Here is a 16,110-nt window from a genome sequence, read left to right as displayed (position 1 = left end):
GTTAAGCCATCCCTGCATCCCTGGTATGAAACCCATTTGATCATGGTGGATAATCTTTTTGATATGTTGTCAGATTTGGTTAGCTAGTATTTTGTTAAGGATTTTAACTTATATGTTAATCAGGGATATTGGTCTGTAGTTTTCTTTTTTGGTTACATCCTTTCCTGGTTTTGGTATTAGGGTGATTCCGGCTTCATAGAATGATTTCGGGAGGCTTCCTTCTTTCTCTGTCTTGTGGTATAGTTTCTTTTTTTTTTTTTTTTTTTTTCTTTTATTATTATTATTATTATTATTATACTTTAGGTTTTATGGTACATGTGCGCAATGTGCAGGTAAGTTACATATGTATACATGTGCCATGCTGGTGCGCTGCACCCACCAACTCGTCATCTCGCATTAGGTATATCTCCCAATGCTATCCCTCCCCCCTCCCCCCACCCCGCAACAGTCCCCAGAGTGTGATGTTCCCCTTCCTGTGTCCATGTGTTCTCATTGTTCAATTCCCACCTATGAGTGAGAATATGCGGTGTTTGGTTTTTTGTTCTTGCGATAGTTTACTGAGAATGATGATTTCCAATTTCATCCATGTCCCTACAAAAGACGTGAACTCATCATTTTTTATGGCTGCATAGTATTCCATGGTGTATATGTGCCACATTTTCTTAATCCAGTCTATCATTGTTGGACATTTGGGTTGGTTCCAAGTCTTTGCTATTGTGAATAATGCCGCAATAAACATACGTGTGCATGTGTCTTTATAGCAGCATGATTTATAGTCCTTTGGGTATATACCCAGTAATGGGATGGCTGGGTCGAATGGAATTTGTAGTTCTAGATCCCTGAGGAATCACCACACTGACTTCCACAAGGGTTGAACTAGTTTACAGTCCCACCAACAGTGTAAAAGTGTTCCTATTTCTCCACATCCTCTCCAGTACCTGTTGTTTCCTGACTTTTTAATGATTGCCATTCTAACTGGTGTGAGATGGTATCTCATTGTGGTTTTGATTTGCATTTCTCTGATGGCCAGTGATGGTGAGCATTTTTTCATGTGTTTTTTGGCTGCATAAATGTCTTCTTTTGAGAAGTATCTGTTCATGTCCTTCGCCCACTTTTTGATGGGGTTGTTTGTTTTTTTCTTGTAAATTTGTTGGAGTTCATTGTAGATTCTGGATATTAGCCCTTTGTCAGATGAGTAGGTTGCAAAAATTTTCTCCCATTTTGTAGGTTGCCTGTTCACTCTGATGGTAGTTTCTTTTGCTGTGCAGAAGCTCTTGAGTTTAATTAGATCCCATTTGTCAATTTTGGCTTTTGTTGCCATTGCTTTTGGTGTTTTAGACATGAAGTCCTTGCCCATGCCTATGTGCTGAATGGTAATGCCTAGGTTTTCTTCTAGGGTTTTTATGGTTTTAGGTCTAACATTTAAGTCTTTAATCCATCTTGAATTGATTTTTGTATAAGGTGTAAGGAAGGGATCCAGTTTCAGCTTTCTACATATGGCTAGCCAGTTTTCCCAGCACCATTTATTAAATAGGGAATCCTTTCCCCATTTCTTGTTTTTGTCAGGTTTGTCAAAGATCAGATACTTGTAGATATGTGGCATTATTTCTGAGGGCTCTGTTCTGTTCCATTGATCTATATCTCTGTTTTGGTACCAGTACCATGCTGTTTTAGTTACTGTAGCCTTGTAGTATAGTTTGAAGTCAGGTAGTGTGATGCCTCCAGCTTTGTTCTTTTGGCTTAGGATTGACTTGGCGATGCGGGCTCTTTTTTGGTTCCATATGAACTTTAGAGTAGTTTTTTCCAATTCTGTGAAGAAAGTCATTGGTAGCTTGATGGGGATGGCATTGAATCTGTAAATTACCTTGGGAAGGATGGCCATTTTCATGATATTGATTCTTCCTACCCATGAGCATGGAATGTTCTTCCATTTGTTTGTATCCTCTTTTATTTCCTTGAGCAGTGGTTTGTAGTTCTCCTTGAAGAGGTCTTTCACATCCCTTGTAAGTTGGATTCCTAGGTATTTTATTCTCTTTGAAGCAATTGTGAGTGGGAGTTCACTCATGATTTGGCTCTCTGTTTGTCTGTTATTGATGTATAAGAATGCTTGTGATTTTTGCACATTGATTTTGTATCCTGAGACTTTGCTGAAGTTGCTTATCAGCTTAAGGAGATTTTGGGCTGAGACAATGGGGTTTTCTAGATATACTATCATGTCATCTGCAAACAGGGACAATTTGACTTCCTCTTTTCCTAATTGAATACCCTTGATTTCCTTCTCCTGCCTGATTGCCCTGGCCAGAACTTCCAACACTATGTTGAATAGAAGTGGTGAGAGAGGGCATCCCTGTCTTGTGCCAGTTTTCAAAGGGAATGCTTCCAGTTTTTGCCCATTCAGTATGATATTGGCTGTGGGTTTGTCATAAATAGCTCTTATTATTTTGAGATACGTCCCATCAATTCCTAATTTATTGAGAGTTTTTAGCATGAAGGGTTGTTGAATTTTGTCAAAGGCCTTTTCTGCATCTATTGAGATAATCATGTGGTTTTTGTCTTTGGTTCTGTTTATATGCTGGATTACATTTATTGATTTGCGTATATTGAACCAGCCTTGCATCCCAGGGATGAAGCCCACTTGATCATGGTGGATAAGCTTTTTGATGTGCTGCTGGATTCTGTTTGCCAGTATTTTATTGAGGATTTTTGCATCAATGTTCATCAAGGATATTGGTCTAAAATTCTCTTTTTTTGTTGTGTCTCTGCCAGGCTTTGGTATCAGGATGATGCTGGCCTCATAAAATGAGTTAGGGAGGATTCCCTCTTTTTCTATTGATTGGAATAGTTTCAGAAGGAATGGTACCAGCTCCTCCTTGTACCTCTGGTAGAATTCGGCTGTGAACCCATCTGGTCCTGGACTTTTTTTGGTTGGTAAGCTATTGATTATTGCCACAATTTCAGCTCCTGTTATTGGTCTATTCAGAGATTCGACTTCTTCCTGGTTTAGTCTTGGGAGGGTGTATGTGTTGAGGAATTTATCCATTTCTTCCAGATTTTCTAGTTTATTTGCATAGAGGTGTTTGTAATATTCTCTGATGGTAGTTTGTATTTCTGTGGGATCGGTGGTGATATCCCCTTTATCATTTTTTATTGCATCTATTTGATTCTTCTCTCTTTTTTTCTTTATTAATCTTGCTAGCGATCTATCAATTTTGTTGATCCTTTCAAAAAACCAGCTCCTGGATTCATTGATTTTTTGAAGGGTTTTTTGTGTCTCTATTTCCTTCAGTTCTGCTCTGATTTTAGTTATTTCTTGCCTTCTGCTAGCTTTTGAATGTGTTTGCTCTTGCTTTTCTAGTTCTTTTAATTGTGATGTTAGGGTGTCAATTTTGGATCTTTCCTGCTTTCTCTTGTGGGCATTTAGTGCTATAAATTTCCCTCTACACACTGCTTTGAATGCATCCCAGAGATTCTGGTATGTTGTGTCTTGGTTCTCGTTGGTTTCAAAGAACATCTTTATTTCTGCCTTCATTTCGTTATGTACCCAGTAGTCATTCAGGAGCAGGTTGTTCAGTTTCCATGTAGTTGAGCGGTTTTGAGTGAGATTCTTAATCCTGAGTTCTAGCTTGATTGCACTGTGATCTGAGAGACAGTTTGTTACAATTTCTGTTCTTTTACATTTATTGAGGAGAGCTTTACTTCCAAGTATATGGTCAATTTTGGAATAGGTGTGGTGTGGTGCTGAAAAAAATGTATATTCTGTTGATTTGGGGTGGAGAGTTCTGTAGATGTCTATTAGGTCTGCTTGGTGCAGAGCTGAGTTCAATTCCTGGGTATCCTTGTTGACTTTCTGTCTCGTTGATCTGTCTAATGTTGATAGTGGGGTGTTAAAGTCTCCCATTATTAATGTGTGGGAGTCTAAGTCTCTTTGTAGGTCACTCAGGACTTGCTTTATGAATCTGGGTGCTCCTGTATTGGGTGCATATATATTTAGGATAGTTAGCTCTTCTTGTTGAATTAATCCCTTTACCATTATGAAATGGCCTTCTTTGTCTCTTTTGATCTTTGTTGGTTTAAGGTCTGTTTTATCAGAGACTAGGATTGCAATCCCTGCCTTTTTTTGTTTTCCATTTGCTTGGTAGATCTTCCTCCATCCTTTTATTTTGAGCCTATGTGTGTCTCTGCACGTGAGATGGGTTTCCTGAATACAGCACACTGATGGGTCTTGAGTCTTTATCCAATTTGCCAGTCTGTGTCTTTTAATTGGAGCATTTAGTCCATTTACATTTAAAGTTAATATTGTTATGTGTGAATTTGATCCTGTCATTATGATGTTAGCTGGATATTTTGCTCGTTAGTTGATGCAGTCTCTTCCTAGTCTCGATGTTCTTTACATTTCGGTATGATTTTGCAGTGGCTGGTACCGGTTGTGCCTTTCCATGTTTAGCGCTTCCTTCAGGAGCTCTTTTAGGGCAGGCCTGGTGGTGACAAAATCTCTCAGCATTTGCTTGTCTGTAAAGTATTTTATTTCTCCTTCACTTATGAAGCTTAGTTTGGCAGGATATGAAATTCTGGGTTGAAAATTATTTTCTTTAAGAATGTTGAATATTGGCCCCCACTCTCTTCTGGCTTGTAGGGTTTCTGCCGAGAGATCCGCTGTTAGTCTGATGGGCTTCTCTTTGATGGTAACCCGACCTTTCTCTCTGGCTGCCCTTAACATTTTTTCCTTCATTTCAACTTTGGTGAATCTGACAATTATGTGTCTTGGAGTTGCTCTTCTCGAGGAGTATCTTTGTGGCGTTCTCTGTATTTCCTGAATCTGAATGTTGGCCTGCCTTGCTAGATTGGGGAAGTTCTCCTGGATAATATCCTGCAGAGTGTTTTCCAACTTGTTTCCATTCTCCCCATCACTTTCAGGTACACCAATCAGACGTAGATTTGGTCTTTTCACATAGTCCCACATTTCTTGGAGGCTTTGCTCGTTTCTTTTTATTCTTTTTTCTCTAAACTTCCCTTCTCGCTTCATTTCATTCATTTCATCTTCCAGGGCTGATACCCTTTCTTCCATTTGATCGCATCGGCTCCTGAGGCTTCTGCATTCTTCACGTAGTTCTCGAGCCTTGGTTTTCAGCTCCATCAGCTCCTTTAAGCACTTCTCTGTATTGGTTATTCTAGTTATACATTCTTCTAAATTTTTTTCAAAGTTTTCAACTTCTTTGCCTTTGGTTTGAATATCCTCCCGTAGCTCGGAGTAATTTGATCGTCTGAAGCCTTCTTCTCTCAGCTCGTCAAAGTCATTCTCCGTCCAGCTTTGTTCCATTGCTGGTGAGGAACTGCGTTCCTTTGGAGGAGGAGAGGTACTCTGCTTTTTAGAGTTGCCAGTTTTTCTGCTCTGTTTTTTCCCCATCTTTGTGGTTTTATCTACTTTTGGTCTTTGATGATGGTGATGTACAGATGGGTTTTTGGTGTGGATGTCCTTTCTGTTAGTTTTCCTTCTAACAGACAGAACCCTCAGCTGCAGGTCTGTTGGAGTACCTGGCCGGCCGTGTGAGGTGTCAGTCTGCCCCTGCTGGGGGGTGCCTCCCAGTTAGGCTGCTCGGGGGTCAGGGGTCAGGGACCCACTTGAGGAGGCAGTCAGCCCGTTCTCAGATCTCCAGCTGCGTGCTGGGAGAACCACTGCTCTCCTCACAGCTGTCAGACAGGGACATTTAAGTCTGCAGAGGTTACTGCTGTCTTTTTGTTTGTCTGTGTCCTGCCCCCAGAGGTGGAGCCTACAGAGGCAGGCAGGCCTCCTTGAGCTGTGGTGGGCTCCACCCAGTTCAAGCTTCCAGGCTGCTTTGTTTACCTAAGCAAGCCTGGGCAATGGCGGGCGCCCCTCCCCCAGCCTGGCTGCCGACTTGCTGTTTGATCTCAGACTGCTGTGCTAGCAATCAGCGAGACTCCGTGGGCATAGGACCCTCTGAGCCAGGTGCGGGCTATACTCTCCTGGGGCACCGTTTCCTAAGCCCGTCGGAAAAGCACAGTATTCGGGTGGGAGTGGCCCGATTTTCCAGGTGCCGTCTGTCACCCCTAGAAGGGTGACTCCCTGATCCCTTGTGCTTCCCGAGTGAGGCAATGCCTCGCCCCTGCTTCGGCTGGCGCACGGTGCGCTCACCCACTGACCTGCGCCCACTGTCTGGCACTCCCTAGTGAGATGAACACGGTACCTCAGATGGAAATGCAGAAATCACCCGTCTTCTGCGTCGCTCGCGCTGGGAGCTGTAGACCGGAGCTGTTCCTATTCGGCCATCTTGGCTCCTTCCGTGGTATAGTTTCAATAGGATTGGTACCAATTCTTCTTTGAATGTCTGGTAGATTTCTGCTGTGAATCTCTCTAGTCCTGGACTTTTTTTTTGTTTTTTTTGTTTTTTTTTTTTTTAGACGAAGTCTCTTTCTTGTCCCCCAGTCTGGAGTGCAATGGCGCAATTTCACCTCATTGCAACCTCTGCCTCCCAGGTTCAAGCGATTCTCCTGCCTCAGCCTCCCGAGTAGCTGGGATTATAGGTGCTTACCACCACGCCCAGCTAATTTTTTGTATTTTAAGTAGAGACAGGGTTTCACCATGTTGGGCAGGCTGGTCTCGAACTCCTGACCTCAGGTGATCCACCTGCCTCGGCCTCCCAGGTGCCTTGTTTGTAATTTTTAAATTATCATTTCAATCTTGCTGCTTGCTGTTGATCTGTTCAGGGTATCTAATTCTTCCTGATTTAAGCTAGGAAGGTTTTATCTTTCCAGGAATTTATCTATCTCCTCTAGGTTTTCTAGTTTATGCACATAAAGGGGTTTATAGTAGTCTTGAATGATCTTTTGTATTTCCTTGGTATCGGTTGTAATATCTCTCTTTTCGGTTCTAATTGAGCTTATTTGGGTTTTCTTTCTTCTTTTCTTGGGTAATCTTGTTAATGTTCTATTAATATTATCTTTTCAAAGAACCAGCTTTTTGTTTCATTTATCTTTTGTATTTTTTTTTTTTGTTTCAATTTAATTTATTTCTGCTCTGATCTTGGTTATTTCCTTTCTTCTACTGGGTTTGGGTTTGGTTTGTTCTTGGTTCTCTAGGTCCTTGAGGTGTGGCCTTAGATTGTCTGTGCTCTTTCAGACTTTTTGATGTAGGCATTTAGGGTTATAAACTTTCCTCTAAGGACTGCCTTTGCTGTATCCCAGAGGTTTTGATAGGTTGTGTCACTATTGTTGTTCAGTTTGAAGAATTTTTAAATTTCCATCTTGATTTCATTTCATGATCATGATCATTCAAAAGCAGGTTATTTAATTTCCATGTATTTGCATGATTTTGAAGGTTCCTTTTAGAGTTGATTTCCCATTTTATTCCACTGTGGTCTGAGAGAGTACTTGATATAATTTCAGTTTTCTTAAATTTATTGAGGCTCGTTTTGTGGCCTCTCATATGGTCTATCTTGGAGAAAGTTCCATGTGCTGTTGAATAGAATGTATATTCTGCAGTTATTGAGTAGAATGTTCTGTATATATCTGTTAAGTCCATTTGTTCCAGGGTATAGTTTAAATCCATTGTTTCTTTGTTGACTTTCTGTGTTGATGACCTGTCTAGTGCTGTCAGTGGAGTGTTGAAGTCCCCCACTATTATAGTTGCTGTCTCATTTCTTAAGTCTGTTAGTAATTGTTTTATAAATTTGGGAGCTCCAGTGTTAGGTGCATGTATATTTAGGATTGTGATATTTTCCTGTTGGACAAGGCCTTTTATACTCTCTTTGTCTTTTTTAATGGCTGTTGCTTTAAAGTTTGTTTTGTCTGGTATAAGAATAGCTATTCCTACTCACTTTTGGTGTTCATTTGCATGGAATGTCTTTTTCCACCCCTTTAGCTTAAGTTTATGTGAGTCCTTATGTGTTAGCTGTGTTTCTTGAAGGCAGCAGATGGTTGGTGAATTCTTATCCGTTCTGTAATTATATATATATATATATATATATATATATATATACATTTTTTTTTTTTTTTTTTTTTTTCTGAGGTGGAGTCTTACTCTGTCACCCAGGCTGGAGTGCAGTGGTATAATCAGGGCTCACTGCAACCTCCGCCTCCTGGGTTCAAGCAGTTCTCCTGTCTCAGCTTCCTGAGTAGCTGGGATTACAGGCATGTACCACCACGCCCAGCTAATTTTTGTATTTTTAGTAGAAACAGGGTTTCCCCATGTTGTCCAGGCTGGTCTCGAACTCCTGGCCTTGTGATCTGCCTGCCTCGGCCTCCCAGTATTGAGATTACAGGCGTGAGCCACCACGCCCTGCCAATTCTGTATCTTTTAAGTGGAATGTTTAGGCTATTTACATTCAACGTTGGTATTGAGATGCGAGGTATCATTCCACTCATTATGCGATTTGTTGCAGGTATACCTTGGTTTTCTTGTTTTGTTTTGTTTTTTAAATTGTATTTTTGTTTTGTAGGTCCTGTGAGATTTATGCTTTAAAGGGGTTCTGTTTTGATGTGTTTTCTGGCTTTGTTTCAAGATTTAGAGCTCCTTTTAGCAGTTTTTGTAATGCTGGCTTGGTAGTGGCAAATTCTCTCAGCATTTGTTTGTCTGAAAAAGACTGTATCTTTCCGTCGTTTATGTAGCTTAGTTTTGCTGGGTGCAAAATTCTTGGCTGATAATTGTTTTGTTTGAGGAGACTGAAGACAGGGCTGTAATCCCTTCTAGCTTGTAAAGTTTTTGCTGAGAAATCTGCTGCTAATCTGATAGGTTTTCCTTTGAAGGTTACCTGGTGCTTTTTCCTCATGGCTCTTAAGACTCTTTTCTTTGTCTTAACTTTAGATAATTTGATGACAGTGTGTCTAGGCAATGATCTTTTTGCAATGAATTCCCCAGGTGTTCTTTGAGCTTCTTGTATTTGGATGTCTAGGTCTCTATCAAGGCCGGGAAGTTTTCCTCAATTATTCCCCCAAATATATTTTCCAGACTTTTAGATTTATCTTCTTTCTCAGGAATGCTGATTATTCTTAGGTTTGGTCGTTTAACATAATCCCAGACTTCTTGGAGGCTTTGTCCATATTTTCTTATTCTTTTTCCTTTGTCTTCGTTGGATTGGGTTAATTCAAAAACCTTGTCTTTGAGCTCTCAAGTTCGTTCTTCTGCTTGTTTGATTCTATTGCTGAGACTGTCCAGAGCATTTTGCATTTCTGTAAATGTGTCCATTGTTTCCTGAAGTTTTTTTATTTATGCCATCTATTTTATTAAATATCTCTTCCTTCATTCCTTCAGTTCTTTTTTTTTTTTTTTTTTTTTTTTTTGAGATGGGGTCTCGCTCTGTTGCCAGATTGGAGTGCAGTGGTGCGACCTCAGCTCACTGCAACCTCCAGCTCCTGGGTTCAAGTGATTCTCCTGCCTCAACCTCCCGAGTAGCTGGGACTACAGGCACGCACCACCACGCCAAGCTAATTTTTGTATTTTTAGTAGAGACGGGGTTTCACCATGTTGGCCAGGAAGGTCTCAATCTCCTGACCTCTTGTTCTGCCTGTCTTGGCCTCTCAAAGTGCTGGGATTACAGGCGTGAGCCACCGCACCAACACTGACCTTGGACGGCCTAGTGAGTATATGCCTTGGTGATGTTCATTTTGTATGTTATCTCACAAGTGTTACCTGGATTTGTATATTATCTCACAGATGTTGTCTGGATTTGTTGTATCTGGATGTCTACTACTCTAGCAAGATTAGGGAAATTTTTTTGAGTTAGTTCCTCAAATATATTTTCCAGGTTGTTTGCTTTTTCTCTTTCTGTATCATGAATGCTAATAATTTATAGGTTTGATCACTTTACATAATCCTGTATTTCTTAAAGACTTTGTTCAATTTTAAAAGTTCATTTGCCTCTATTTTTGTTGACTGGGTTAGTTCAGAAGATCAGCTTTCATTCCTTTCTTCTTTTTTCCTTTTGTTCGTCTGTTTTGCAGTGATGTGATCATGGCTCACTGCAGCCTTGAACTCCCAGGCTCAGGTGATCCTTTCACCCCAGCCTCCCAAGTAGCTAGAACTATAGGTGCGAACCACCATGCCCAGCTAATTTTTAAATTTCTTTGTAAAGGCACGGTCTCTTTATGTTTTCCAGGATGGTCTCAAGCTCCTTGGCTCAAATGATCTTCCTACCTCAGCCTCCTCAAGTGTTGGGATTATAGGCATGAGCCACGATGCCTGGCCTGAAATTGTTTCTTTTGCTTGGTCCAGTCTATTGATAAAGCTTTCAGTTATATTTTGAAATTTCTTAAGTAAACGTTTTTCAGTTCCAGAAACTCTGGTTGATTTATTTTAAAGATCTTTTCCTCTTATTTCCTTTGAAGTTTTTTAATATTGATTTTCAATCTTGTCTTGGATCTCTGAACTTCCTTGCAACCCATGCTTTGAGTTCTTTGTCATTTCTGAGTGTCCTTTTTGGTTGGGGACCATTGCTGGAGAGCTAGTGTGATCCTTTTGTGGTGGCACTACATTCAGATTTTTTCATGGTGCCAGTATTCTTGCACTGGTTTCTTCCCATCTGGAGACACTGGCACTGCTAATTTGTGTGATTATTTTTGTACTGGTAGGATTTTTTCTTTCTTTTCTTACAATGTTGTTTTTTTCTTCTTTCCCTTTCCCCTGCTCCTTAGGGGGTGTGAGTGGAAATTATGCTGTGTAGAGTCTTTTGGCTTTGTTTTTATAGTCCTATGCACTTCAGTTGGCAGGTTTTATATTGGGCTGCGTAGTTTGGCTTATAAGCCAGTAGAAGGCACTTATGGGTAAGAGCCAGGTGTTGCCAGTGTGACTGGGTATATATTTGATCCTTGTTTACTGGGAGCAGCTCTCCGTTGCCTCAGGCGGTGGGCTGATTTGTGGGGTGTACAGTGGTCTGAGTTTCCTGCTCAGCCCTGAGGGGGCAGAGGGAAAGATATGCCGGGCTGGACTGGGCAGGTTCACCGCCAGGTCCTCCAATGGCAAGCACAAGTGTCAGCGCATAGGGGGAATCCAGTGGGTAGTCACCAAGCACCCAGAGGTGTACTTGGGTATGAAGCTGGGAGACCTCCTTGGCCCTAAGTTCTCTGCACAGGGATGGGTGGCAGCTTAAACTCCTAATCCTGAAGAGTAGGTGCTCCAGATGGCTGGACATCTGCCTGGGCATAAAGTGGAAAGGGTCCCCCTGCCACCCCACCACCACTAAGATTTCTGCGGAGGAGGGTTGGGGTGATGTAGGCTGCTGAACCAGGCAAGCATGTGCTCTGAATGCCTGGAGTTATGCCTGGGCATGAAGCAGGGAGGGCCTCCCTGTACCCAGATCTCTTCATAGGAAGAGTGGCGTGACCCAAGATGCCAATTTGGGCAAATAGGTACTTTGAATATCTGGAGATCTTCTTGGGCAATGGAGTGGAAGGGCCCTGCTGCACCATAATATATGTACAGAAGGATGGAGCAGTTCAGGCTGCTGATCCAGGAGAGTGGGTGCTCTGAATGCCTGGGAGATCTGTCTGAGTGTGAAGCAGAGAGGGCCTCCCTACACTAGGATCTCTGCACAGGAAGGGTGAGGCAGGTCAGGCTGCTGATTCAGGTGAGCAGATGCTCTGAATGCCTGGAGATTTGCCTGGGCATGGAGCAGAGAGGGCCCCCTTGCACAGAATCTCTGCACAGGAAAAGTGGGGCAATTCAATCTGCTAGTGCATGTGAGCAGGTGCATCAGATGCCTGGGTATCTGTCTCCATGTGGAGTGGAGAGGGCCCCACTGTACCACAATCTATGCACAGGAAGGGTAAGGCAACTCAGACTGCGGATGCAGGTGAGGGGGTGCTCTGAATACCTCTAGATCTGCCTGCATGTGGAGCAGAGAGGCCTCCACTGTGCCATGATCTATATCTGTGAAGGGTGAGGTGGTTCAGCCTGCTTGTCCAGGCAAACAATTGCTCCAAATGCCTGGATTTTTGCCAGGGAGTAGAGCAGAGAGGGCCTGCTGCACCACATTCTCAGGGGAACAGGCTGTGGCAACCAGCCATGGCACATGCAGACCAGTTCCAGGTTGCTAAGCTGGATCTGGCTCCAAATCTGGTTGTCCAGGAGAAACAATAGCTGTAGCAGCTCTTCTCTCATCCTTGACCTGCAGTGGAGGAGAGCACAATCCCAGCACCTACTGCTGAGGCACTAACTACAGTGTGGCTGTGAAGACCTCTGTCCTGCTCCAGAGCCAGAAGCCTATGTGGCCATGCTACTGGGTTGCCAAAGAATGGTTGACTTGCATGCACCCACATTTAAAATGGCGTCCTGCTCTCCATCCTGGGTCTGGGAAATGCCAGTAGCTTTTCCGAGTGTCTGTCCCTCACAGCATCTCCAAACCAGCTTGTCCCCAAGTTAGATCCAGGGCTTGGAAGAAACAAAGTGCTCTTTCTTGACCTGGGTTGCTCAGATCCCCAGTGCAAAAGTGAGTCACAGAGGGGGGCTTTCTGACTGTCTTGCATACTTGGGCTTCCCTCACTTTTATCAATTGGATGCCATCATAGGGGCTGTTTGTGTTTGTGTGTCTTCCTTGGATCTGGGGTGTCCGTCACGATTCCATTGGATTCCTGTTTTCCTTTGTGAATTAAAGCTCTCAGAGTTGACCTTTGTACACTATCTTGTTATTTCCAAGTGAATGAGGCCCACTAAAAGCCTCTAATCTGCCATCTTGGAAATAAAAAAGGATTTAGAATATTCCATAATCTTAATTGAGAAAGCAGTGGCAGGGTTTGAGAGGATTGATTCCAGTTTTGAAAGTTCTACTTGTGAGTAAGATGCATCAAACAGCATCACATGCTATAGAGAAATCTTCTGGGAAGGAAGAATTAATTGATGTGGCAAACTTCATTGTTGTCTTATTTTAAGAAATTTCCACAGCTAACCCAACCTTTTGCAACCACCACCCTGATCAGGCAGAAGCTATCAACATAGAGGCAAGACTCTCCACCAGCAAAAAGATTTTGACTCGTTGTAGGCTCAGATGATCATTGGCATTTTTAGCAATAAAGTGTTTAAAATCTTTTTTATTTTTAATTTTTATGGGTACATAGTAGGTGTATATATTGGGTACATGAGGTATTTTGATACAGGCATATAATGCATAACAATCATCAGGGTATAGTGGGTATCCTTCACCTCAAACATTATTTTTATATTAAGGTATGTACATTGTTTTTTCAGACATAATGCTATTGTACACGTAATAGACTACAGTATAGTGTAAACATTTATATGTCCTGGGAAAACAAACATTTTTGTGTTATTTGCTTTATTGTGGTATTTGCTTTATTGTTGTGGTCTGGAACCGAACCTGCAGTATCTCTGAGATATGCCTATATGTCTTTCCTATGATTACTTTTAGTATTCTTTCTCACTGATGTTCAGCAATTTGATCATAATATATCTTGGTTCTCTCTCTCTCTCTCCTCTCTCCCTCTCCCTCTCTCTCTCTCTCCCTCTCCCTCTCCCCCTCTCCTTCTTTCTCTCTTTGTGTGTTTTATCTTTTCGAATTTGTTGAATTTGATGCATCTGTGTGGGTTTATGGTTTACATAAAATTTGGAAAATGTTTCTCCTTATTTCCCTCCTTCCTTTCCTTACTTCCCGTCCCATTTGTTTCTTTTTCATGTGGGACTCAGGCTTTTTGTTTCTTCCTTTATTTAAATAACATTTTTTCCTTTTCAAATGATTTCATCTTTTGTGCTGCACTGTCTAATCTCCTTTTAATCTTATTCAACAAAAATTTTATTTCAGATATTTTATTTTATTTTTTTTAGCCGATAAAGGCTTGTTTTATTTTAATGATTGATCTGTATAGTCACCAAGACCGCTATGTACAGACAAGAGAAGGGGAGCTTTATTTCCTCGTCTCTTCCTCCTTGGACAAAGTCTTGATGCTCTCTTCCTTCTTGGCCTGGAGGCGCTCTTCATGGTACTTGCATGCTTCCTTGAACTTAGACCAGCAGGCCTCTGCCTGGTCAGCCAGGAGCATCTTGTGGGTCTGTGTGCCTTCAGCAGGTGGATGTGTTCCATGAGAATCCACCTGTTTTTGAACACACTCCCCTTTACCTTCAGGTAAAGGCTGTGATACATGTGGCGATCAGTCTTTTTAGATTCACAGTATCTTTGAGCAGCTGATGCAGAATTCCTATTCTCCTCACCCAGGTTACCTTCTCTGGCATTTGAGTATTGGCTATACCCTTTTTGTTTACCTATGCCCAGGTACCTACCCTTCTGGCAGGCCAAGATGCTTTTCTGGCAGTGAGCCCAGGAACGGACAGTCACAGGCTTATGGATAATCAGCCCATCTTTGATCAGCTTCTGGATCTGCTGACAGGAGTTGGCATGGCCAATTTCATTGGTCTCATTGGTGTCCAGCCGGATCTTTTTGCCGCAGCAGAGGACACTAGAGGCAAGCCTCTTCTGAAGCATTGAAAATACTCACAGCTTCTGCTGCAGCAACGAAAGCAAATATTTTATTTTTTATCTCTTAAATTTCCATTTATCTTTCCCCCACCTTCCATTTCCTTTAACATCTGTGAGTATGTGAAAGTATATTCATAAGAGGTTTTTATAAGATATTTATCAATTTCACCACCTCTGTTGTTTCTGGGTCTGTTTTATTGACTAATTTTTCTCTTTATGAGTTATAGTTCCTGATTACTCATAGGTTTAATAATTTTTTATTTATTTTTTTGACATTGTTAATTTTACATTTGTGAATGTTGAATTTTGTTTTGCTTAAGAAGTTACAGATTCGTTCTGGTAGGCAGTTAAGTAAGTTGTCTTGTGGTTTGGCTTGATGCTTTTGAGGTTAGTTTTTAAGCTCCTCTAGGGAGAATCTGGAATATCCTTTATCTTTTGGTAATATAATCTCCTTTCTAAAATAATGCTGTTCTGAGTTCTTTTCTGAATGACCTTTATATTCGTGGAGTTCTTTCAACTCTGGATAGTGGGAAAGATTCCTTGCCTTGTGATATTTTGTGATAAATTGCCTTGTCCGGGAATTTTGCTTTTTATTGCTCCCTGGTCATTTTTTTCCCCCTTAAGAAACTGGTTTTGCTGGGCTTTGAGGAGTGTTTTGTAAGCATGCACAGATTGGCATTTCATGGAAACCTCTAGATAGATTGCTGAACCTTTTCCCTGCATAGCTCCCTTCTCCCGATACTCTGTAATGGAATTTCTGTTTGCCTTGATTCCTCACCAAACTCTAAGCTCTATTTCTTCAACTCAGCAAAATTGCTTGGTTCTCTTTGAGTTCTTCTTTTCCTGTGCTACAGTTTGACATGGTCTCTAGATCTAAAGCCTGGGTGATGGCAGGGCTCATCTTATTTCTTCTCCTTCTCTTGGGGACCTCAGTATATCCAGTTCTGGAATGCCTGATAACCAGCATCTGAAAATAGTTTCTTACATTTTGTTGAGTTTTGTAGCTATTTATAGCTGACAGATAATTCTGCTTCCTGTCATAAACCTGGTGGCTAGAAGTGGAAGTTCTACAGTGGATACTTAAACTTTCAAGCTGCTTGCACTTTTGGTAGCTTTTGATGTAGCCAAATATTAGCTTCTTGTGCTTCATGACCTCATTTCTTAAATATTGGTGTTTCCTTGATATGTGTTTTGTGTTTGACTCTTATTTTTTCTTAGACACTTTCTTGATGATTTTGTCTCTTCTGAAGGCTTTAAGCAATGTGCTGATGACACCAAAAATTATATTTCTAGTTCAAATCTCTCCTGAGATTTGTAAATCCAGTTGCTTACCGGAAATCTACTTTTAGATGACTAGAATTGAGCCCATCTTGTTCCTCTCCAGACTGTTTTTTTTTTTTTCCTGTGTTTCTTACCTTAGTAAATGGCATTACCATCCACTCATTTGCAAAAACAAAATAATGACATTTTTTGTATGGCAAAAAATCAAATACACTGCAAAACTAAAAGCTTATAAGTGAAGTCAAAATCCAAATGAAAATGTTTATAATCTCAAAAAAAGGGCTAGTTTCCTTTGTATACACATAAGAAAAGGAACAAAAACCCAGTGGAAAAATGAACAAAGAACAAGTAGGTGATTTAGTTTCTTAATCATATGAAAAGATGGTCAACTTCA

At 41.3% G+C, this 16,110-nt stretch overlaps 1 protein-coding gene and 1 pseudogene across 1 annotated transcript in view; one reads left to right on the top strand and one right to left on the bottom strand.

Annotated features, from left to right (window-relative positions):
* The window catches only part of STK3 (serine/threonine kinase 3), a 356,889-nt gene that overhangs the window by 35,806 nt on the left and 304,973 nt on the right, over window positions 1–16,110 (top strand). The gene's annotated exons all lie outside the window — the stretch shown is intronic.
* LOC129043189 (large ribosomal subunit protein eL19-like) lies at window positions 13,867–14,441 on the bottom strand (annotated as a pseudogene).

Source organism: Pongo pygmaeus, chromosome 7, assembly GCF_028885625.2.
Source record: "Pongo pygmaeus isolate AG05252 chromosome 7, NHGRI_mPonPyg2-v2.0_pri, whole genome shotgun sequence".
NCBI lineage: Eukaryota > Metazoa > Chordata > Mammalia > Primates > Hominidae > Pongo > Pongo pygmaeus.
The sequence above is the reverse complement of the archived record's forward strand: the minus strand, read 5'-3'. Positions and strand labels throughout refer to the sequence as shown.